Source organism: Macaca fascicularis, chromosome 7 (assembly GCF_037993035.2).
Source record: "Macaca fascicularis isolate 582-1 chromosome 7, T2T-MFA8v1.1".
Taxonomy (NCBI): domain Eukaryota; kingdom Metazoa; phylum Chordata; class Mammalia; order Primates; family Cercopithecidae; genus Macaca; species Macaca fascicularis.
The window spans coordinates 81031419-81057947 of NC_088381.1; positions in this window are offsets into that span (position 1 = coordinate 81031419).

The following is a 26529-nucleotide window of genomic DNA, read 5'->3' on the forward strand; positions in this document are numbered from 1 at the left end:
GAAATTGGTCTTCACATTCTGTACTGTCTTTCCAAGTTATCTTCACAAAACAATTTGAATGTCATTCCTTGTTGTGGTCAAAGAAAATTTATATAATACTGCAAATGGTTTTTTTAAAAGACTGTAATGTCATCTGTAAAACCATCTGGTTCTGGCGCCTTTTTAAATGTAAGGTCTTTCACTTTCCAGCCTCTTCTACTAATAATTAATTTATTCATATTTCCTATCTCTTCATGCTATGACTGATTTCCAGAGTCTATATTTTTATTTAAAAAAATCCATTTACTCTAGGTTTCCAAATTTATTTCTGTGGAGTTGTACGTAGTATCCACCAGTAAATTTTCTTATCTTCTTCGTATCTGTGGTTGTAGTTCCTTTATAATAGTATATTAATTTCATTTTTTCTCTCTTTTTCTCTCCCTCTCTCTCTTTAGTCATAATAGACAGAATTGTATCTAGTTCATCAATATTTTCAAAGAGCCTAATTTTGATTTTACTTATCCCTTTTTATGTTTGTCTTCTATTTTGTTAGTTTTAGCTTTTATCTTTATTAATTCCCTCCTTCCTCATTCCTACTTTATTGTTACTTTTGAATTTAAGTTCGGTATTTTAAAATTTATTTTCAATCCTTTTTTAAAAAAAAACACAATTTACGGGTATAATTTTTGCCTCAGTAAAAAGCTGTTTGAATGTCTTATATAGTAGGAAATATTCTTATTTTTATTACTCTAATTCATAACTTTAATTTGGTTATCTTCTTTGATCCAATGATTATTTAAAAGAGTGTTTTTAATTTTAAGAACTTTTTGTGAACTTTTTATGCTCATGTCTAGTTTTGCTGCATTATGATCAGAAACGTAGCCTATAAAACCTCTACTTTTTAAATTTTATTTAGATTTTTTTGTGAGGTCAGGTACCTATCAACTTTTACAAATATTTTATGGACACAGATGAAGATAAAAATTCCTGTAGAGTACATTGATACACACACACACACACACACACACACACACACACACACAGGCACACATTTGCATAATCTGTGTGTATGTTTCTGTGTTCTGTGTTACTCGATATCTTATTGAAATCCACTGTATCTTTGTTCACTGTTTGGCTTTTTTTGTTTTTTTTGTTTGTTTTTTGGGGTTTTTGTTTGTTTGTTTGTTTGTTTTTTGAGATGGAGTCTCGCTCTGTCACCCAGACTGGAATGCAGTGGCACGATCTTGGCTCACTGCAACTTCCACACCTCCCAAGTTCAAGCAATTCTCTTGTCTCAGCCTCCCAAGTAGCTGGCACTACAAGTGACTGCAACCATGCCCGACTAATTTTTGTATTTTTAGTAGAGATGGAGTTTCACCATATTGGCCAGGCTGGTCTCAAACTCCTGACCTTGTGATCCACTTGCCTTGGGCTCCCAAAGTGCTGGGATTACAGGAATGAGCCACTGCACCTGGCCTGTTGTTTTCTTAATCTACCAGATACTGAAAGTGCTTTATTAAATATCCCCACTACAATTGTATTTATTTATTTTTTTGAAACAGAGTCTTCCTCTGTTGTCCAGGCTGGAGTGCAGTTTTACTTTATGTGTTTGTCTCCAGTGTTATTTGATATTTTGTGTTCATCATATTTCCTTAATAGGTTATGCCTTTTATCATTACATAGTATCTTTCTTTGAAGTGGTTCATGAATTCAAACTTGCATCCCAGTTGATCAAATACCTTGGGGTTTGTTGTTTTGTTATTCTTTGCAGTTGTCTAAGATGTCTTTGCCCAACCCTTAATTTACAGTATTTCACTTTGTCACGGGTATAACTCTTGTGGGGCATGAAGCTGGGTTTTGTTTTTTAACCTAGTCTGACATTTGATAAGGAATTCTACCCACTTATATTTCTTGTAATAACTGATCTACTGAATTCCTCAATCTTATATTTAATTTCTATTTTTTTACATTTTGCTATTGTTTCTTTTTTGCCTGTTTTTATATTTTTTTGCTGACCTCTTTAAGTTTCTCTTCATTTTTTTTATTTCTTCTGGTAATTTGGGAGGTATTTTTGTTTGTCAAATGTGCTATACATTACCTTCCTTCCATAACCACTGAAGTTAATGTTGACTCTCCTATTAGCATATTATTAAATAAATATTTCATCCCACTGTGATATTAATTTCCCTGCCCCCTACCATCACACACAACCTTAACTTAACACAACCTTAACACCTCTTAACTCCAGAGTTTTTCCCAACATCTCATTATTTCTGTTCCAATAATCCATACTCACCAATATTTTACAACATCTCAATTACATCATTTTCATGATCCAGTGTTTCCGATCCTTTTAGTCTCGAGATCTCCATTGTTTTCAGTTGTCATTTGGGTAGATAATTTTCTGCAGTGTTTTCATCAGAAAGGCTATAGGAGTAATAAACAGAGTCCTTACCTGTTTCCAAAATAATTTTTTTGGAACCAAATAAATAATACTTTCTTAATTATATGCTTCTTTGACTTCAGACCTTTTCTCACAATAGATTTTATTTCACCATCTCTAGCTTTCAGTTGACTTTTCTCTATACACTTAGTGTTGTCATCTTTCAGTTTTCAGTATAGCAGACAAGTATAATACTAGTTCAATTCTCCTTTAATTTTTTTGTCTTTTTTTTTTCTTTTAGTGGAGAACTGGGACTCATTATGTTGCCCAGGCAGGCCTTGAACTCCCGGGCTCAAGTTATTCTCCCACCACTTCCTCCCTAAGTGCTGGGATTACAGGCATGAGCGGCCACATCCAGCTCTCCTTTATTTTCAATAATCAGAATGCTTTATTTAAAAAATGCCATTAGTTTAGGGGTTTTCTTAAGGGAGAAATTTGTTTTGTTTTTGTTTTTGGATTTTTGTTTTGTTTTGTTTTGCTTTGCTTTGTTTGGTATAAAGTGTCATAGGTCAGGTTCCCTGGGAAACATTCTGAGATGGGGATTTGTGGGCAGGAGGAATTTTACAGAGGAGTGCTCTTGAGAACAATGACTATAAGGGATAAAGAGGCAGGACTGGGCAAAGGGAATAACTCAGTAGCCATGTGCCCCCTCAGCTGATCTTATGGGAGCTGAGTTTGAGTTTTCAAATTGGGACAAGAGAATCATTCCTTTGTGCATAGCATCAACCAGTATTGGATATGGACAGCAGTGGGTGGGGAGTTAGGGTGCCCCAGTCCTGAAAGGGGTAGCTAGGTGAAACTCCACAGTGTCTAGTACGCTGAATAGTCATGAATTTAATGAGGATATGTCAAATTACACGTTTTTGTTTGGATTTGTTTTGTTTTGTCTTAATTCTTACTTAGACTCAGCTCTTGTAATCAGGAAACTAATGTCTTCCTTCAGCTCACTGAAATGTTCCTTCATTTTGGATATAGTAACCACTTTTCCACTCTTTCCTTTTTTTCTTCTGGATGGCTTATTTGCATGTTCCATTTCCTGGATCTGTGCTTTAAGTCACCTACGTTTTCACTCATGTGTTTCCGTCTTTGTGGCGTGTTGTGTTTCCTTTTACTTAATCCTCCAGATCTCTAATTCAGCTGCTATCAAGAATTAGGCCATTTTTCCCTCATTCATCTAATAGCTATTTCAATGCAGACATCGTGAAGGTAGATATAGAAGATCTTTGTGGTGTTTCAATGACATATCCTTGAGAATGCTCATTTTTTTCATCTTCATCTCTCCGTCTCTTCTATCAACAATGAGTCGTATGACCTAACCATTTGGGTTTCTCTCATCTAGTTCCTGAATCCCACTGGAGAAGCTATGGTTTTTCTTGAAGGTCATGTTCTATTGATTTGTACAGGTCACATGTTTGGTTCCGGGCAAGGAGAAAGGCCAAAATGGTAGGGAAGTTTCTCTTCCTGTTACCATCTGCTGAGGCACTGAAAAGACTGGCAGGACACTCAGGCTACCAGATGCAGAAGCTCATCTGCTTGTTTCTGCCTCACTTCTCCAGGGCTACCATGGACCACATCCTGATGAAGATATGTGAAGCATCTCCTTCAGGATCCACACAATCTGCTCTCTTTGCTCAGACCTTGAAAAGAAGCTGGCTTTCTCTTTCTTTGCTCCTTCACCTCTAACTCAACCCTCAGATGTCTCAGCATCCCCCTTAGCATCAGGTTCACTATCCCACTGGTGGCCTTGGTACCTCATGGCTTGAAGGGGATGAAAAGGGAAAAAGTGTTAGGGGTGGACACTCAGGCAGTATCCCCAAAGAATCCTCCCCACCCCACCATGTTTTCTTAGGTTCTTCTTCTGATGTGAGCTGGTCTCATCTTCCTTTTCAAATGGTAAGTTTCTTGATAGCAGGATCACATCACCTATGCCACTGCATTTCTCTCTGCAGCTACCACAAATGCCAGGCCATTGTAGACACTCAATAAACAGGGGCTCGCCTTGACAACAAATCCTGTTATCTTATTTGGCACATTTCATAACCTTTCTGGCTAAAAGTAACAGTCCAACTGGCTGGAATACCATGTGTGAAATGTGCCAGAGTATCTAACTCAGGGAGGCCCAGGCACACCTACGCACTTGTCTTCCAAGAATCAGATGATGCTGGAAAACTGAATGCTTAGTGGAGTTGATGCCAGTACCTTGGGGGATAAGGAGAGAAAGTGTGGCATTGGATTTAGCAAAAGAGATTGGAGCTCCAATTCCAGTCTTTCCACTTATCAGTCAAATGATTTATCTTCTTTGAACTTCAATTTATTCACTTACAAAATAGGTTAAGAAAATAGTTACTTCTTCACAAGGCTGTTACAGGGATTAATTCATAAATTAACATGTCTGCTACATAACAAGAGCTCAGGGACTGTGAGCTTCTAGCATTCTTGTTATGACCATTATTGTTACAGTGGGGAGAGGGGATGGGCTGGTCAATAGTTGAGGGGCAGAAACCAGGGAAGAGGAAGAGGAATGGGGAAAAGAATGAGAAAGGGAGGACCTTAACTCTGAGTCTTCACCCAGAGATCCTGAAAACATTGGCTATTTAAGGAGATTTTAATTCCTTTTCCAGTAATAGTGACATTTCTACAGACTGGGTCTGTATTTTTTTTTTCCATTTTCCTAAATAGTATCACATCAAACCTCCTAAGAGAGTGCCTTTCCCACCCAGTCACCTCAAATAGGGCCAGAGGGATGGAGTGGATGGGAGGAGGTGAGATGGGGCAGAAGTAATGCAGTCCCCAGCTCGTCAGCAGGTGCCCATTGTTGGAATTCTTCAGCTTTAATGGTCTTTCCCATTTCTCGCATGGAGAAAGACAGCACCTCCTTTGACATTCTTTATGGGTAAGGTGAAATCAGGGCAGGAGGAGCCACAGCTCCATAACTTTCTGAGTTGACCAGAGATCCCTCAGGAGCAGCCTGAGTTCCTGTGCCAGATGGCCCGGGTTCTAATTCTACTTCTTCCACTGAGTAATTGTGTGACCTCAGGCAAGGTACTTAACCTCTGTGTGTCTCAGTAAAAGGATGCTTTATTAACAAACTTTTATATTGCACTATTTAAAGGACTTTACAAATACAAATTCATTTAGTTCTTATAGCAATAGAAGGTAGGTCAGTGCCAGGTGCTGTGGCTTGTAATCCCAGCACTTTGGGAGGCCAAGGCGGGCAGATCACTTGGGGTAAGGAATTCAACACTAGCCTGGCCAACATGGTTGAAACCCTGTCTCTACCAAAAAAATACAAAAATTAGCCAGGCATGGTAGTGTGAGCCTGTAATTTCAGCTACTCGGGAGGCTGAGGCACAAGAATCACTTGAACCCGAGAGGTGGCAGTTGCAGTGAACCAAGATCATGCCACTGCACTCCCACCTGGGCAACAGAGTGAGACCCTATCTCAAAAACAAGAGAAGATAGGCCAGACAAAATGTGGTAAAGATTAAATGGTTAATATATGCAACATGCTTAAAGCCCCCTGTTTGGTACATGGTAAATGCAAGCATGATCCGGTGTTGTCATCATTATTGTAAATGTTATCCATTAGCTGCCATCATCTTCTTCTCCTTCATCTTTCAGGGGTTCTGTTGTGGTATAGCACTTGAGGGCATTTTTTCTCTCCTCATTCCACCACCAAACTCTCCTCATTTCGCGGGGGGTAGTGGGTGGCATAACTAAGTTTATTGATTTATGGTTTTTTTTTTTTTTTTTTTTTTTTGGCAATTTCAACTTTCAGATTTAGGGGCTATATATGCAGGTTAAATGGGTATACTGTGTGATGCTGATATTTGGGGTACAGATGATCTCATCACCCAGGTAGTGAGCACAGGACTCAATAAGTAGTTTTTATAGCCCATGCTCCCTTTCTTCCCTCTCTGTCTAGCAGTCTACAGTATCCATTTTTTATGTCCATGCATACATGTTTGACTCCCATTTACATGTGAGAATATGTGCTATTTGGTTTTCTGTTTCTGTGTTAGTTTGCTTAGGATAACGGCCTCCAGCTGCAAACAAGTTGTTGCAAAGGACATGATATTGTTCTTTGTATGACTGCATAGTATTCCATGGTGTATATGTACCACATTAGCCAGTCCACAGTTGATGGGCACGTAGGTTGATTCCATGTCTTTGCTATTGTGAATAGCTCTGTGATGAACATAGAAGTGTATGTATCTCTTGGATAGAGCAATTTATTTTCCTTTGGGTATATACCCAGTAATGGGATTGCTGGGTGGAATGCTAGTTCCATTTTTAAGTTCTTTGAGAAATCTCCAAACTGCTTTCCACAGTGGCTGAAATTGTACACTCCCACCAGCATTATAGAAGCATTCCCTCTTCTCCACAGCCTCACCAGCATGTTATTTTTTGACTTTTAATAATAGACATTCTGACAGGTGTGAGATGGTATCTCATTGTGGTTTTTAATTTACATTTTTCTGATGCTTAGTGATGTTGAGCATTTTTTTTTTCATGTTTTTTGGTTGCTTGTAGGTCTTCTTTTGAGAAGAGCCTGTTCCTGTCCTTTGCCCATTTTTTAATGAGTTGTTGCCTTTTGCATGTTGAATTATTTAAGTTCCTTATAGATTCTGGATGTTAGACCTTTGTTGGATGCATAGTTTGGGAATATTTCCTCCCATTCTGCAGGCTGTTTGTTTACTCTGTTGATGGAGTCTGTTGTTATGCTCTTTAGTTGAGTTAGATGTTGCTTATACATTTTTGCTTTTATTGCAATTGCTTTTGTGGACTTAGCGAATAATTGTTTACAAGGATGATGTCTAGTAAATATTTCCTAGGTTTTCTTCTAAAATTTTTACAGTTTGAGGTCTTACATTTAAATCTTTAATCCATCTCAAGTTAATTTTTGTATGTGGTGAAAGGTAGGGGTCCAGTTTCATTCTTCTGCATATCCCTAGCCAGCGATCCCAGCACAATTTATTGAACACTCTCCCTGTTTTTGAGGCACAGTCATTTCAGCATTTCCATCACATTCTTGCCTCCCCTTGACACTGCTTACCTTTACCATCCTTGTGTTCTGAATCCCTGCTTCTTCCAGCTAACTGAAATGGGTTCCAACTCTCCCCAGGCCCGCAGCGTGCCAAGCACGGTGCTAGATATTCTCACCTATCCATAGGCTAGGGCTTGGGGAAGCTGGGTGCAAACATCCATTCATCTCCAAAACCCAGTCCCATCCTATTTTACCAAATTATTTAAAAATATTCCCCTCACCTTCCCAACATTTTTATTCATCACTCTTAAACACTGAACTGATTTGTTTACAAGGCACATCATCTAAATGTTTAAAATAAAGATTCATGCTAACTTAACGTACTTATTATGATTCTCAGTTGTCTGTATCTTTTAATTTTTTAAAAAAGATAGTATGTGAGCTGCTATGTATCATGTAATGTGCCTTCTTGACCGGCGGTAGGTTCTTATTCAAGCACATAACCTTAAATAGGTCAGTGACATGGATGTATTTGATATGTTAAGAGGAAAAGCTGGTTACAAAACATATGTAGAATAGCATGCTATTTTATACATCTGCAAAGATGTATACCAAAGCAATCACAATGGCTAACTTGTAGAAAAGGCAAAAATTCTTTTTCAGGGTATTCTTAGTTTTGCTTTTTGTATATTCTAATTTTTCTTTGTTCTGAGTATGTACTGCTTTTATAATGTCACAAAGAAGTACAAGAAACCATATTTTGGTGGGAAACATGGTTGGAACTTATCTCAGCCAGTTGAAACCATCCTCAATAAAGCTTTTTATGTTTTGTTTTGTTTTACTTTTTTTTTTGAGATAAAGTCGTACTTTGTTGCCCAGGCTGGAGTGTAGTGGCATGATCACTGCAGCCTCAAACTCCTGGGCTCAAGCAATCCTCTTGCTTCAGTCTCCTGAGTAGCTGGGACTACAGGTGTGTGTGACCATGCCAGGCTAATTTTCTTGGGGGGGTGAGTAGACATGGAGTCTTGTTATGTTGTCCAGGTTGGTTTTGAACTCCTGGCCTCAAGCAATCCTCCCATCTTGACCTCCCAAGGGGCTTGGATTATAGACATGTGCCCCCACACCTGGCCCCATTAAGCCTTTAATCTGTTGTCTCATCAGGCTGTGCACTTGTCTGAAAGATGGCTCTGTTTATTGTGTCCTATCATGTTGTTAATTACTTTGAACTCAAAACATCTGGGTGGTAATGTCTATAGCTGTTTAAGATTCTTCTTTTCATGTTTTGAATACATAGAAAGGTATATAAAATTGTTTCTTATCATAATAATGAAATCAAAAACAATCAGTCCTATGTGTTGAAGGCAAAATTGACTTCCCTAGCTTGGTGCATGAAGAAAAACAAAGGTTGAGCTGAGTCCTCCCACTCTGCCCCATCACCAGCATCTTAGGATGCAGGGCACACTGCAGGCCCTTGGCCATGTCACAAGCAACCTCGGATGAAGGGCACTTACTCTCTCACCCCATTTTCTTCCTTGTATAACTGTGCAGTTTCTTAAACTACCCTTTGCCTCACTACATATTGTAATCACGTTCATTAATTTTCAAAGTGCCTCTTTTTCTTATCGTTCTAGAAGTACACTTCATATAGTGAAAGCTAATGAGCATGTGTTCAGGAAATAGTGAAGAGCTGAATTTAGATTTTTATTAAATTTGTATTTTATATTTTTTTATTTACATTTTTCTGATTAAAAGTGTGTCTTGTATTTTGTTTACTTCTACAGGAAACAAAGAGGGTGATTATGTCTGCTCAAAACCAAGCATGTATCTGAAAAAGTAAAATTTCAATTAAGTATCTAGATATTGCATCTTTTTGCTTTTTATTTTGTTTTTGTTTTTTGTTTTTTGTTTTTGAGAAGAGTGTCGCTCTCTCACTTAGGCCGGAGTGCAGTGGCGCCATCTTGGCTCACTGCAACCTTGGCCTATCGTGTTTAAGTGATTCTCCTGCCTCAGCCTCTCAAATAGCTGGGATTACAGGCACAGGACACCACACCCAGATAATTTTTGTATTTTTAGTAGAGACAAGGTTTCTCCATGTTGGCCAGGTTGGTCTCGAACTCATGACCTCAAGTGATGCACCCGGATCAGCCTCCCAAAGTGTTGGGGTTATGGGTCTGAGCTACCGCGTCCAGTCCCAGCTATTATATCTGTTTAATATCAATACGTGAAGAGCTGTGTTGGTATGTGTTTGCTTTGCTTTTTGTTAGGTTGATTGGCATTATGTAGAATGCCACAGTGGAACCGAAAAGCTCATCTCTACTTCAAAAATTAGAATAAAATGAATTTAAAATTTTTCTTATACTTTTCTCAGGTGCCTTTGAAAAATATTAAGGGCACCAGGTTAAAGCTATTAAAAGGCATATGTTTGTAAGTAAGAATTGCAAGAACTGACATAACTGAATATTAAGAATTACTTTAAAAACTAAAAACTTTGTACAAATATTAGCCTGGAAAAGTGGAGAAAAAGGGTGATTTAACAATTAGTTCCAAATAAATAACAGATTGGTAGGGGGTAGGCATCTTGTTGCCACCCCACTTAAAGACAAGGACTGTAGAGAATTGTCTTTAGATTCTATCGTGTCTTTGATCAGACGTAACACAGTGCTGGACATGTAGTGAATGTCCTTCAATACCTCCTATTCAGCATACATCCCATATGTATGCAGGCACTGTGTGACCACCTGGGGCAGGTAAACAGAGCTGCACCATGCTGCCATAGAGCTGAACCCGAAGTGTTCTGAGAAGTGTCCACTAATAACCCAGGCGAGCATCAAGGAAGAGAAACTGTGCAGAAAGAGCAACATCTCTAGGAGTAGCTTTTACAGGTGAAGAGAGATTGTGCAAGAGAATGAAGGAAAGTCAGGGATTCCAGGCGAGGGGAATTGCATGGTCAAAGGCACTAACGTATAATGTGCCTAGCAAATAGACTTCTGCAGGACTGGAGAGCTGGATTTGTGGCAACAGATGGCATAGTAGAAACGGGTTCAGGCCATGTTAGCAAAAGTTTTTCTTGTACACCATGTTAAAAGTCTGAGTTTTGTCTCCAAGACAATTGTAGAACTCTTACAGTAAGGACTTTCTACAGAGAAATGACATTATCTTATTAATATTATAATGTTTAAAATATCACTATAGCAGCAGTATGAAGAATAGAATGGTAAGGAATTAATACTGGATGCTGTTGCAAGATTCTAGGCAAAAAAAATTTTAGGAACTGAATTAAGACTGTGGCTGTATGGGTAGGGATGAAGAGAAGGAAGAAGAGTCAGGTGATGACAAACAGCGGAGGCAGAACTTGTGAATCACCTTGATGAAGAGGAAAGAGGAAGAGAATCGTCCAGGATGACCCTAGGTTCTTGCATTGAGTGACTGAGTAGATGGTAGCTTATTTTCCCCGAACAGGCAATACAGGAGGAGATATGGATTTGGGGGGGCTACGAAGGGAGATAATCTATTTAGTTTCCTAGTTGTAGAACTTAAGAGTACCTCTAATGAGGAAGTCACATTTACTAGCATATAAGAACCATGAGAATGGGAACCTTGTTGGTTTCATTCACTATGTCCTCAGTGCCTAGCACAGTACCCAGCAGATGATAAATCCTGGTAAATTCTAGTTGAATGTGTGTTCCTGGACACATTTTTGGGTCCAGGTCTCAGCAATTATTCAATGCTCTTTGGTTTTCTTCCATAGAAAATCCTAAAACCTCCTTTGATGTTAATAGAGATTGTCTTACATCCAGAAATAAGAGATTCTGCTCCATGCTCACAGGGGCGAGTTACAAAACCATGACTAAGATTCCTATTGGTCCTATCACTCTTCGTTAACACGTATAAGCAGGGCTGGTTAATTGTTAACTGACAAAAAAGCAAAAACTGCAATAATAAAGTTTGAAGTGGTCAGACAGAGAAGAATTAGTCACTGGAGTGAGCCTCTAATAATATTGTAATAAGACATGTGGCTTTCAAGTTGCCATTGAAATGATTAGGAGGCAGGGCGTGGTGGTGCATGCCTATAATTCCAGCACCTTGGGAGGCTGAGGTGGGAGGACTGCTTGAGCACAAGAGTTTGTGACCAGCCTGGGCAATATGGCAAGACTCTGTCTCTACAAAAAAACTAAAAAATTAGTTATGCATGGTGGCTCACACCTGTAGTCCCAGCTACTTGGGAGACTGAGGTGGGAGGTTCACTTGAGCCTGGGAGGTTGAGGCTGCACTTAGCTATGATTGTGCCACTGCACTCCATTGTGGGTGACAGAGTGAGACCCTAATCTCAAAAAAAAAAAAAAAAAATTAGGGGAACCAAGTATAATTGTTAAGAATGACTATGAGCCAATTTAATTTGGTTTTAGAGTACCAAAAACTCTAAAAGGGATTGTTGCATTAGAACAAGAAACAGTGAGAAGTACATAGATCAAATAAAAACCTGAAGAAAACTTTAAGAAAAAAGAAAAAAATCTAATAAATGGCACTGCTACTTGGAGAAGTTGGAGCAAATCTTACTTGCCAGGGAAGCTTGAATTACCTGCCTATCCCTTTAAGCATTTTCATGTACAAATCAAACACAGATGGCCCATTACATTTATGACCTCACTGTCGATTACTCTAGATGGAGCATGCATTAATTATTGAAATATTTTCATAGTATACAAGTTTTTAGTGGGCTACATTGCCACAGATAATTTCAACTTTCTGATTAGAAGCTGGTATAAACAATTTTATTTATGAGAATTAATCTCTTGAATGTAGTAAACACTACGAATACAGTAGTGATTTTTTCCCCCCATTTAACAAAGCCAAACTAGGAATCCTGGCCTCTATCCTTGAAACTCAGCATTATGTTAGCATTGCATACAATACATAAACTCTGCCAAAATCTATTACAATTGCAGTAAATTTTGATTACCGGAGTTGTTTGTTATTTATGTCTACAAGATAAAGATAATATTGGGAATAGCCCTCTTCTATTCAATGTATAAATTACTTCCATAAAATATCTTGTTTTGTAAACAGTAAAAAAAGAAAAAAAGACTAAACTTGGTTGAAGCTTCAAATTGTTGCATCTACTTTAGTTCAAGTCAATAAACACTTCAGATGATGTGGAAGCCCACGGAAAGGTTTAGACTTTTAATCGTGCCCTGGTTTATCTCTGGCATGATAAACAAAATGCTGGGGCCATTCACTGTTAAAGAACAATAAAAACATTCCAGTGAAGGAGTGCGCAGGAGAGAAGGCACGTAGAAAAACATTTTGCAGGACCTTAAGGAAGACACGTATTTTCTATCATTCTGGAAGAAAGCTATTCATTCAACAAACATCAACTGAGCACCTATTGTGTGCTTGAGACTTTTCTAAGCATTTGTGGTGCTTTGGGAGGAAAAACTAAACTCTCTTTCTGCCAGGTATAGATTCTAGCAGAATTGATTACCTCCTTAAATCCTGTTTGCACAGAGAAGGAAGCTGAAGCTTAGCAAAGTGAGCTAACTAACCAAAGATTACCCACACAGAAGGCAGTGGAGCTGAATAAGAGCCCGGGCCATGTGGCCCCAGAGTCCCTATTCTTCACCTACTGTATCTCAGTTGCCTTCACCATTTTCAACCTTTCTCTGGCTCAAAGGTCTATTAATCTGGGTCTTTGTGAATTTATATTTAAACGTAGGCAGCTGGACTTCCTTCAGTCTAGGTCTTCATTTAGGTCAGTTAGCTTTTAAAATATAGTTATCTGTATTTCTTCTCTCTGAAATTCACCATAGGAAAGAATGTTCAGGTAAAGAATGGCACAAATAAGATAGGCATCGCAGAAATGCTGATTTTACAGCCTAGTGGGATATAGTGGCCCTAGAAACAGCAAGCAAGGTCAACATGCAATTATTGGTTTCTTTCTCCGGCCCAAGCCAAACAGGTATAGAAAATTATACTTCTAGCAACACACACATAGCAGCGCTGATGGCACTGTGCTTTCACAATGCGTTGCACAATACAAAAGAAAGAAATTCCTACATACCTCGGGGACAACTAAGGCTGGAATAATATGATCCTCAGCCAGAATTGTGCAAGAAGATGGAAATTTAGCACATGTATTAGGTGAGAATCTTCTGCCGGTGAGTAATGCTTACATATAAGACCCCTCTAGCAAACATTTATAAGACACACTGCTAATGGAGAGAATTCGTGTAAAAATTAATGATATATTAATTAATTTAACGCTGTTCAATTAATTTTGGATATTCATTTCATTAAATTAAAAAGTAATGCATTTTTCTACTGCTCACAATAAAACTCTCTCAAGTTTATTTAGCACTTTATACATTTAAAAGCTCTTTTGCTATTGGTGCAAGAGAGAGGATCAGAGACATCTGACAACTTGTCTGAGGCCATGTCAAATTTGGCAGGGAACAGCCTAGAACCTAGAGTTACAGATTTACAAGGTCAGGCCGTGGACATTCTTTCACGTTATTCTTATTTGATCCCCAATAAAGCAGGTATTATCGTGTTCACTGACCATAGGAGACGCTGAGGCTTAGGGATGTAGAACAAGTCAATGCTCAATTCCATTCCAAAAAAGGTAACTGTGCATACAAATTCTACTAAGGGTGTGTTGGTAAAAGAGCATGGCTATTGGGAGCCAAAGTGTGCAAGAATAAAACATAAAATATGCAATAACAAGGTAAAGAAGTTGTACCATGGTAGAAGTAATTAATTTTATCTAGAATAAAAAAAAAAGGTCCAATCAATTATAAATACAACTGACTATAAAAACTATAATGATAGTGGTTGGACGCAGTGGCTCATACCTGTAATCCCAGCACTTTGGGAGGCCAAGGCAGTCAGATCACCAGAGGTCAGGAGTTCCAGACCAGCCTGGTCATGGTGAAACCCTGACTCGACTTAAAAAATGCAAAAATTAGGCAGGTGTGGTGGTGGGTGCCTGTAGTGCCAGCTACTCAGGAGGCTGAGGCAGGAGAATTGCTTGAACGTGGGAGTCGGAGGTTATAGTGAGTGAACTGACATCACACCACTGCACTCCAGCATGGGTGACACAGCGAGATCCTGTCTTAAAAAATCAAATCAAATAAAAAAGAACTATAATGATATTGTGTATTGTGACTGGTTATGTAGTATCTGATGCTATGGTTCCTTACGAGATCATGCAATACAATTACCTTGGACACTTGAAAAAAAGTAGAATCTTGTACCTGTGGAATCAGACACTTTGGACATAGAGGGCATAAACCCGGTTTTTAACAAGCTGTGTTAGGGGCCCATGGTCTAAAATCTTGCTATTCAAAGTACGGCCCATGAGCCTGCAGCATCCGTGTCACCTGGGAGTCTCTTAAGAATGCAGAAACTGAGACCCAACCCCAGATCTACTGACTCAGAATCTGCATTTGGTTAAATAACAAGATCCCCTGGTGATTTCCTCTAGACTTTACAGTTTGAAGAGACTACAGTTTTCTGGTTTATAGTATCCCTTACTACCACACATTCACCTTATCAGAAAAAAAAAATAATAAGTCAGCATGACTTGAGCTGTTTTTAGTGAATCCATGAGGGATCTAAGTGAACTGTTTCTATTTCCAACTTCCTTCTCAGTCTAATGTTCTAGATTTCCATCATCCTCCGATAAAGGTTTACCAAATATCCAATTAAAAATGTATACTAAATTCTGTTGAAGCTCAACATCTAATTCATGGGCTATCAAGTGTTTCATTCCAAAATTCACCTTCAGAATATTTTTGGAAAGTAAAACATCATTTGCATATCTCTAAATTTCCACTAATTTTTCCATTTTTTACAGTTCCTCAAAGACTAGTAAGGTGCGTTGGCAATCCCATTGGTTAGTTTTCTTCATCCTCTCTCATAAGATAATCAGTCTATAAAAATCAGGATATCTGGGTGTGTTTTTAGTAGCAGGAATAGCTATAATGAGTTCTACCCTTATACTGAGGCTTCAGGTTTCTCTTATAAGTGTCTATTTAAACCAGTGTCCTCAAGTGAAATCAGGGTGGTTTTTAAGTTTACCCATCTCAAGTTCCTTGTTTGCAAGAGCAATGTGTGCTCTTCCCTAGTTTTGGGGGAACCCTTCCAGCTGCCTTTCTGAGGCTAGGAAAAGACAGAATCCGCTTTCTCTGATCCAGCTCTCTCCACTCAGCTAGGAGCAATATAGCTACTGTAATGCTTGGATTTCAATGTCCACTCAATATAACATTAATTTTTTTTTTTTTTTAGATGGAGTCTTGCTTTGTCACCCAAACTGGGATGCAGTGGCACAATCTCGGCTCACTGTAACCTCTGCCTCCTGGGTTCAAGCAATTCTACTCCCTCAGCCTCCAGAGTAGCTGGGACTACAGGCACGTGCCACCACACCCAGCTAACTTTTGTATTTTTAGTAGAGATGAGGTTTTGCCATGTTGGCCAGGCTACTCTTGAACCCCTGACCTCAAGTGATCTGCCTGCCTCAGCCTCCCAAAGTTCTGGGTTTACAGAAATGAGCCAATGCAGCTTGCCCACATTTTAAAATTTTTTTAAGAAATAAAATAACTTCTCAATCTATCACCCTGACAAGTTCACAGTCCATATAAAGTTAAGTTTAAATATGGGTTTGCCTTTTAACTGTCCTTAAGATTACCCTAAAACTTTTTTCAATATTAATATAGAGTTTATAACATTTTAAAGCCCATATAATATTTCAATATTGGTATGTTATATGTATGGAATCAATCTACTATTCTTGGACATATAGTTGGCTTCCAATTTTTCATTATTATACATAAATTCTAAAAGCTAATTTTAGAGATTCAATCCCAACATTTGACAGTAATCCTTAAAGAAAAAAAAAAAAAAAAAGCACGTGCAAGACCAGGATTCCATGGCTAACTTCCACGAGGCTTCTCATAAATGTATACCATTAGTTACAGGGGGAACAGGCAGAAAAGGGTAGAGACAACTGTATAAAACAGATCCTTTTTATCTTAAAAATCAGCTGAAAGTACATGTTCTACTAATAGACTCAAAGTATCATTTTCATCTCTGAATTGGTATACATAACATAGTCTAAATATGTTATTAATATATATGGGGTTAGCTTCATTGCACTTAAGGGTTCTGAGTTACAAACAATCCATGGGTTATACAGGAGGCCATTTCCTGATTAGATGCCTGCACTAGAGTAGGAGCTGAACAGAGACTTAACTGTAGCATAACATTTTAATGCAGTTACAATTAGATTACATTTTCACATTCTGTTTTAGACTGTGGAGTGGAAAACACATCCATCACTTAGAATGTGTGTAACCCTTATTTAAGTTATACTGGATCAAGCCATTTCACTTAGGACTTAGAGGTTAGCCCAACCTCTGACTTCTGGTTTTCCTCTCCGATTTTTTTTTTTTTTTTAGACGGAGTTTCACTCTTGTTGCCCAGGCTGGAGTGCAATGGTGCGATCTTGGCTCACCACAACCTCCGCCTCCCGGGTTCAAACGATTATCTTGCCTCAGCCTCCCCAGTAGCTGGGATTATAGGCATGTGCCAACAAGCCCGGCTAATTTTGTATTTTTAGTAGAGACGGGGTTTCTCCATGTTGGTCAGGCTGGTCTCGAACACCCGACCTCAGTTGATCCGCCCGCCTTGGCTTCCCAAAGTGCTGGGATTACAGGCGTGAGACACTGCACCCGGCCTCCCTCTCCCATTTTAATCCCTGTCATTGTCTTCTATTAACAGTCACACTCATTTGGTGGAAAATGAGGAAGACAGAAAAAGCCTCATGGAGTGGCCTGACTTTGAAGACACGGATTTTTCTGCAGTTGAGGAAAGGGCATTCTGGCCAAGGGAAGAGTAAAGAAGCAGGAAAGTTGAGGGAAGGGTAACCATTTCGTTTTGCTAAGTTAAAATATACATAAAAGAGAAGAAGAAAGGAAGTTTTAAAAGACAATTTTGGAAAAAATCATGGAGGACTTTGAATGGCAAGATAAAGAGTACAAGTAATAAGAAGCTATGTTATACAATAGCCAATCAAAACCAGATTGGGACCAGAAGGATGGTTCGTGCTTGCAATCTCAGCACTTTGGGAGGCCAAGGTGGGAGGATGGATTGATCCCAGAAATTGGAGACCAGCCTGGGGCAACATGGTGAGACCCCATATCCACGAAAAATAAAAAATAGTTAGCTGGGCATGGTGGTGCATGCCTGTGGTACTAGCTACTCCAGAGGCTGAGGTGGGAGATCACTTGAGTCCAGGAGTTCAAGGCTCCAGTGAGCTATGATTGTGCCACTGCACTCCAGCCTGGGTAAGTGAGGGAGACACTGTCTCTCAAAAACAAACAAACAAAAATACTAAAAACCAGATTTGTACTTCATGAAGATTTAGCAGGGTAAAATGGATGGAAGGAAGAAAAGACTAGCAGAGACAAATTAATATGAAGCCACCAGAACAATTTAAAGGTGAGTCTGAATGAAGAGGCAGCAATAAGACTGGGAAGGAGGTCACGGGTGTAAAACACTGTGCAGAGGACCAGAAAAACACTGGGTGAAGGGGACAAGGAAAGTTGTTCCCAGGAGCATCCCCTTCCTGGGCCCTAAATCCTAAACAATCACCACAAATCTGATTATAAGTCTTTCTAGCTTGCCCCCAAGGCTGTCTTTGAAAAATAGTAAAAATGTGTAGGCCTCAGCTATAAAACTGGCTGAGACAATTGTTTGAATTTGGACATCAGTGTTATGATCAAAATGAAAATGTGTCACTGACTTTATTGATGCATTTTTAAAAGACAAACAGGCTTCTTTTGTTGACCTGATGCCCCCCAGTTTCTGAATGTCTGGTCACCTCAATGGCCCTGAGCAGCCCTGTTTCTGAACATCTGGCTATGCCCCCGTGATTAGCCTGCCTGGCCCCAGCTTGCCCTAGAAAAGGAAAAGCTCAGTAGCAAAGGCATTCTGGATGGTTTCCGTCTTCTTGGAGAAGCAGAAGCAAAATTATTAACAGAGAATGAGACTGGCTGTAGCAATGTGTAGGTTTCAGGAGAGTTGAGAAAAGCTGTATCAGAGATTATGGTAGGACTTTCATTTAAAATTAAAATTGCTGGATAATATGGCAGTAACTAGTAAAACATAAACTATGCATACTTATGACCCAGCAGTTTCACTTTAAGTGTCCATGTAGAGAAGTACTCATGGCATAAGAGTATTGTATTATGCATACGGGCATATGAGGAATACTAGAGTACACAGGAAGTATGTACCAGGATATTTACTAATGTGCTATTTGTAATAGTGAAAAGGTAGGAGGAATCTACATGCCCATCATAGGAGAAAAACTCAGAGAGCATGGTCTACCCACATCATGGGAAATTCTCTAAGCAGTTAGAAAGAATGGGGTATACCTGTTTCTCCTAACCAGGTAAGATCTCCAAAACACGGATAAGTGAAAATAACAAATGCACAATGATACATACAATATGGCACATTTTGTTGACTCATTTGGACAGAAAAGGGACTGGCAAGATGCATAGCCTTGGTAACATAGATCACATCAAGGGAGGCAGAGAAGTCATAGCAAAGAGCACTTTAGCCTTATCCTCTAATACCTTAATATTTACAAGTAGAATAAGTATATGGTAATTGTTTGGTGTTTCAAAATTTATTTGAAAATTTTAAATTTTTTTTTTCTAGGGAGTCTCTTTTCGCATTAAATATCAGATCTTACACCAAAGATATCTTTCTTTCAAAACGATTGTTTAAAAAAGTCAATAAAGGCACTGGTGTAATGCAGGACCTAATCGTTGAATAACAATAGAAAGATAGAACAATAGATACATAGAGAGATAGAAAGAGAGACAGAGAGATAGACAAATCAGCCAAGCTACTTGCATAGCCAGTTTCCCGAAGAGCTGCCAATTTTATGCAAGATTATCAAGGCAACTCTGTTCAATATAATGATGGGACCCCCACAAGTTAAATAGTACAGCAAAATAAATATCAATGGCATGCCACTGAACTGCCAACACAGGCAAATCCTTGCATATGTCATATTTAAAAGGCAGAATGAAACATCAGGAGACTGAGATGAGGTCCAGGAATGGAGCCGATTTAAAATCAGAACTGAAGAATCTAGGCCGGGCGCGGTGGCTCACGACTGTAATCCCAGCATTTTAGGAGGCCAAGGCTGGTGGATCACGAGGTCAGGAGTTCAAGACCAGCCTGGCCAAGATGGTGAAACCCCGTCTCTTCTAAAAATACAAAAATTAGCCGGGCGTGGTGGTGGCCACCTGTAGTTCCAGTACTCGGGAGGCTGAGGCAGGAGAATTGCTTGAACCCAGGAGGCGGAGGTTGCAGTGAGCCAAGATCATGCCACTGGCACTCCAGCCTGGGCAACAGAGCAAGACTCCGTCTCAAAAAAAAAAAAAAAAAACGGAACTAGACTAGAATTTATTCACTGGAATATTTTTCTAGGTTCAAAAATCAGTGGAAGCAAATTATTTTCTAAATTAGAAACTATATCTGCAATACCTTTATATCGGTTCCCATTTTAGAGGACAAGGTAGAGCTAATGCAATGTTAATACAGTTTAGCAGATAATGATTATTGGCAAAATCATCTTTTGCTCCCTTATGACTTTTTCACTTAAAAACTTGATGGTGTTTGGGGTAAAATGTCATAAGAGACATTCTAGTATATGACAGAAAAGAAAATATTAACTCACTATGTAGCCAAGAGATGGATTAATCTTTCAAGCAATTCAAAAAGAGAATTGGAACATGAACTCTAAAAAACAATTCAAGTATCCTGAAAACCGCTAAAACATCTCTGCTTGTAATAGGACCCTTTGGTGAATCTCAGGTATTTTGGTCACATCGCTTCAACTTCTTAATTCAGAAGTTAAGTTTTAATGTGAGTCGTTTCAGTTTTCATGTATTTAAAAGTAATAACCACCGAAACAGTTTTTACAAAACTACTTCTTCGAGCCTAATGTTGAACACAGTCTGCACTGCTGAGCGTGTGAGAGTCACTCTGGGAAAAGGGTGTTTAATGAATAACTTTACAGTAAAAGGCCTTGAAAACTTCCTCTAAACATTAGACCCGTGCTTTCTTTCTGAAACACATTAACAGCCTCCAGAAGCCTCATAGATGCTGGCAAGCCCGTTTTAGGCAGACTTTTGAAGTCGCTGACATTTGTGTGCAGGGAAAGGTGCCTGCCTGCTCCCCACCCCGCCCCCAGCCCCTCCCCCACCCAGGCAGTGTTTGGAGATCCTGTTGACTTAAGAGTTTTGCTGGAGAGAAAGATTGATAAAGCAAAGCAATCGGAGTTATTTCCTATGCATGAAATTGATTAAATGCTTCACTAAATGGCTTATAAATTTGCTTCTCATATTTCTGTCACCCACTGAAAAGATTACAGAAACTCTGCATATAACTATATTGTATACAATACCAAATTACAAAAGGTTGTAAAAACTAATGTTTTGTTTAAAGTTTTGAGCAGGACCATATGCCTTCAGTGACCTTGAGTAAGCTATTTTAATTCAAAACATTTCAAAGAATATAAAGGGGAGAAATATTCAACTACATAACAAACCAGACCAGTGGTGGGTAGATCTCTGTTAACTATGTTGAACTTCTGCTCTATTCTGCGAGGGTGTAGAGTGAATCCCGTCATACAAACGCCTTGTGTCTGGAAAGCTTGGAAGCACATGTGGTGTCTATGGGGATATATTTACAAAGGAGATGAAAAAAGGGCTTTAGGACCTCCCAAAGTTGAATCTGCTCTATTATTTTTAGTTGAGAGACACATCCTAATGAGTTCTGAGTCTTGCAGAGACTTGTAAAACTATGTAGAAAAGGTGACAAATATTAACAAGGGTGGTGGGGTTGTTTTATTTTGGAGGAATTTTTGTTTGTTTGCTTTTAATCTTTACACATCTTTCAAATGTCAGCTAAGTTCTATTCTTTCTACCATGTGACAATTTCTTCTAACTATTGTGTAACAGTTGGAAGGGATGTTAGCATAGAGGCGATTTACAAGCAAGCAGGTGACCTGCAGATGTTATGGGGAAACTAGCCCTTTTCTTTACACGGCCTTAAAAGTACCTGCACTGCTACAGGAAAAATGATATTCTTTCATAACATTTATAAGACATCATGTCCCCGGCAAGAATTAACATTTGGCATTAATGCACAGTTCTGGCCATAACTTCTAGAAAAGAAATTTTACAACAAGTAATGTGCTTATATCCCTCCTGGCCTGCCCTCTGTAATACATATCCCCAACCTTTCACCTTCAGAAATAGCCAGTGCAGGGACAAAGATGGCTGACACAGCTATGGCCATCTGGAGCCCTGTGAACTAGAAAAGACCAGGGAAGTACTGTCAATGGAGGGGGCAGAAGTACTTTCTAACATCAGGCCCAGTCCAATGCCCATCTGCTTATGCAACCAGTTTCTGGGTACAGGCAAGTAGTTGCACTGGAATTATCTCTCATATATGAAAACACAATGTAATCTCACTTAGTAAAACCCTGGTTTCTTTCTTTCTTTTTTTATGAGTACCTGTTCTGGGAGATATGCCAAAAATTCAGGGATAATTTAACCAAACCATCAACAACTGGACAACTTATTTAACTCTTTGGTGAGTGTCACATGAACCTTTTTGCTGGCATCAAGCCACCACATAATGAATCCTGATGCCAGACACAGAGGGTTTGAAAAATTAGAATAAAGGAAGAGGTTCCTTACTATACAACATATAAAAGAACTAGCTTCTACCGACAGGTATTTGCCATCTTAGGAGATAAGAATCTGTGTCTCCTGAAAGTCTATTCCTTGAACTCCAATGCTACAAGCTTCTCCTTTATAAAATGGTTTGGGTAATCAAATCTATTGAAGATCAAATGTCCTGGGGATTCACAGTGCGTTGTAATGTGCTGGAGGCTTTTGGGAGCCCTGCTGCAGACACTCCTATTTAACTCAGGTTAATCTACTCTTTCTAACTTGACCCCGGACATTTTTTTAAATCAATGTTTTGAGACACGGAATTATTCTTTCAAACGTATTCTGGAGAACACTGATTTAAATCTATTGCATGGCTGACAAATGAGTCCACCTCTTTTGAAAGTTTAGCAAGCCCCTTTAGGAGGACCCTTGGCTGAATAAAGGAAGTCCCAACCCAACTGCAAGAAGGTCTTTGCCATTCCTCTTCTAAGGATATGCTGACCTTGGGCCATGCATATTCTCCTCTTCTAATTAAGACATGTTGCATGGTCTGTGGCTACCAAAGACAAAAACAGTAGACCTCACTAATTTGCCCACGGGTTTCACAAATGGCACTGGTTACCTAGATAAATATTAGTCATACATCAAATAAATGCTTCATGTACATTTATTTTTCTTATGGACTCCTTTTCTTTTAAGATTATGTACAAATCCACTCTTTCTTTCTACTTCAAATAATAGACAAAAGCTATGTTTATTCTTCCTATTCTATAATCAAAGTCACTCATACATCAAGATCATTCAAGAACGCCCAGCAGTATGCAAGTGAGAGTGGCATGATTGTGAAGATAATCTTGGATCTACTCTAATTTAATTTTTTTAAGTAAATCATTTGCAAACTCCAGCACTCTAACTAGTACAAGTAACAAATTACCCATGAGGAGCCTCAGAGGCTACAGATGACAGAGCTGTGTTGCAACACCTTGGCAGAATCTTTGTACTGCAGCCTTGGTTCTCAAACTGCAGAGTGCATCAGAATCACCTGGGGGCTGTGTTAAAACACTGATCTCTGGGCCCCACCCCTAGTGAGTTTCAATTTCAGTGGGTTTAAGGAGGGCCCCAAGAAAGTGCATTTGCAACAAGCTCCCAGGTGATAGGAATGCAGCTGCTCTGGCTGGGGGACAGCACTTTGGGAATTACAACTGTACAGCAGTTCCCTAACACCCCCAATCAGGATTACCTGGAATCTTTGTTAAAAACACTAAGTCCCACCCTTAGCCCCAGACTCCTGAGATGGAATCTCCAGGAAGGAAAGTCGGGAATCTGTATTTTTAATAAACTCCCCAGGGGATTCAAATCACGCAGCTCTGGGCTACTTCAACCTGAGAAGAGGGGCTTGCCTTTTAGATCTGGGCCTGAGGTCTTGAACCTTTGCCTGCCTCTGGACACATGGACTCTCCCTGCTAGAGGCCCCTTCAAAGTGCAAGCAGGCTGAAGACACGTGAATGCCTCCTCCAATAACTTGTCCAGTAATTGGTATATTGATTGCTAATGTCATCATGTTTTAGTATATGTAAACCCCTCACTCTATTACACAGCCCCCAACAATCCAAAAAGTCATTGTTTGTTCATTGTGACTCCCAAACTGGCCCTTGTCAGCTCCTGCTGGAGGGCTTGCTGATAAAAATCAGCAGATGATTGGACGCACACATTCTTAACATGACTGACCCATGACATCTCAGAGGGCAGCTCGAGAGCCTGTCATTACAGTACAATACTTTTCTTTCTTCCTTCTTATCTAGCCCAGATGACTTCGAGATTTTTATTAACTCATTAATGACTGAAGATGTCATTAGAATCAGTGGGAAGGGTTTTTTTTATTATTATTATTTTCTTTCTCTCTCTCTCTCTCTTTTTTTTTCTCTTTTTAAGTGGGAATAAGTGTGCAATTTGCTGGGAACAGGGGAGGGGCTCATTGATGAAACAGCTAAGACAAACCAAAGTGGAGAGACTCTTGGACTTTATTAGAATCTGAAATCTGATTGACGGGTCCTGGACCTGAAAATCTGCAGACAGAAATACCAAGTTCCTTCAGAAACATGTTGGGAAGAATGGGACAATTTGATCAACGAAATAGCGACACATAAAATTCAGTAATTTGTATTGTATTGTGGGCCCAGTCTTTCCAACATAACAGATAAACAAACAAACAAAAAAGTCAGAGTAAAACTACTGAAACCTCTAAATGTTTCTTAACCTACACATTCATTAAACTATATCTTGTTTCTGCATGCCTTTAATTTTCACATCTGCAAAATTGCTTTTGGAATTTAAAAATTAGATCTTTTGAAGGCACTTAAATTGTAACAACCTTATGTTTTTTTATATACTCTTGGGTTTCAGCCTTTTCATCTGGGTTGTGTGTCCAATTAATGGGATATCTCAAGGAAGCACTAATCATTTTGAAAACTTAAGAATATGAAAAGCAAGCAGACTATTTTCATTATAACTGATTGGGATTGAGAATAAGCTACAGAGGAAATGTTCAATAATTATGATAACTTTTTTAGAGGAGATCACAAAAAAACATCAGTCACAGAAGGTGCTTTTCATTGCGACAAAGGCTTTGAAATCCAGTTTCAGTAGATTCCTCTTCGGGCTTCAGCCTCGGGCATGTCAGAAGGCTGCTCTGAGAGTGGGTTTTACACTGATTTTTATCAGCCCTAGATAACTCACTTGGCAAAGAAAACATCTATTACTAGATGTATCTCATATGTTACTGAATGTTTACTAAATTTTACTACTGTCAAAACACATTGTAAATGAACAGATCCTCATAAGAACCAGGGAAATCTATTCCTCAGAAGAAAAAATGGTTGTCTGAGGACCTAAAAAGATTTTTGCCCAAGGAAATTACTGCCAGTAAACTATGACCAAGATTTAAATATGCTTTAAGCCAAGTTTTACGCTTAAATCACCTAATGACATCTTTCTGTCTTTATTTGCCTGGTGGAGAATTATATTCATTACATGTTATGGTAAACAGAATAATTAGTTAATATTTACAGGTTAATTAAATACAATCATTTTATCTAATTCAGTAATAATAGTGCTGAATTTTATCTTTCTCATTTCTGAACATGATGCCAAACACCCAGATGAAACCTAGGAGGAGAAAAGAGTCAAAAATCCAGATGTTATTAAAGATCCAGATGTATGGTATCAAGTAAACAGAACATCAAGGATTTTTACTTTTTTTTTTTTCCATTTTCATCCAGATGTTTGGTGTCATATAGACACAGTCTTAATCTGTTCAGTCACAATCACAATGTTCTTTAATATCATTTGCCAGTATTTCACTCCCTTCTTCACAGAATGATCTCTAAAAATCCTCTGTCATTCATTCACGAGGAAAACAGGGATATTTTCTTCAGAAACAAAAATATAATGCCCAGTGGACTCGTAAGACAAGATCACCATCCAGGATGATGCCCAAGTCTTTATGTTGGAAAACATTTCATATCTGCATTTTTAAATGATGAAAGTTAATTCAACTTAAATGGTTTGAATGGTAACTTAATTTTAATTGACATGCACATGCGAATTTCAGTCCTAGTAAGCAGCTTTGGAAAATAACAGGCTCTCAAGTGTAAATGATGGTCATCTTTTCAATGGGCTCTTTTCCCAATTCATTCACTTATCATTAAATCCTAAAAGAGATTACCTGCCATTTTAGCAATAATTTCTGCTCTGCAACTTTGGGTACATTAAAGCACTGACCCGGGGACTTAAGAACTTGATGCTGAGCCCCAGCATCTCATTTTTCTGTGTGACCTTGAGCCAGTCACTTAACCTCTGAGCCCCAATTTTCTCTTCCTTAAAAAAAAAAAAAAATTAAATAACAGACCCGATTCTAGTGAACGCAAGGATCTAAAAACAAGAACTGGGGGAGGGCAAAATCCTTTATGAATATAAAATTATCAGTAATACACAGAATATTTTATCATGAGTTTTACATATCATTGTTACATAAATAGTATTACTATGTAAAAGTGTCATTACTATTAAAACGAAATCCAAGAGGACACAGTAGAGACAGTCATGCTAAAAAGACCTTGTCAGCTATTTACTGTTCACAAATTAAATACAGGAATGACTGTAATCCCTGGATGTGCAAAGCAATACCAGATTCTACTTCCTTGTGCTGCCATGTTTCACCAAACTAAATCTGAGAAATAGTTTTAGTGTTACCCTTTTCATGGTACTAAACGGACTAATCGTAAGGCACACTGTATCTCTGATTACAATAGGACACTTCTGCCAATCTAGGACCCTATGCTTGGCTGACTGGTAGACTTAACTTT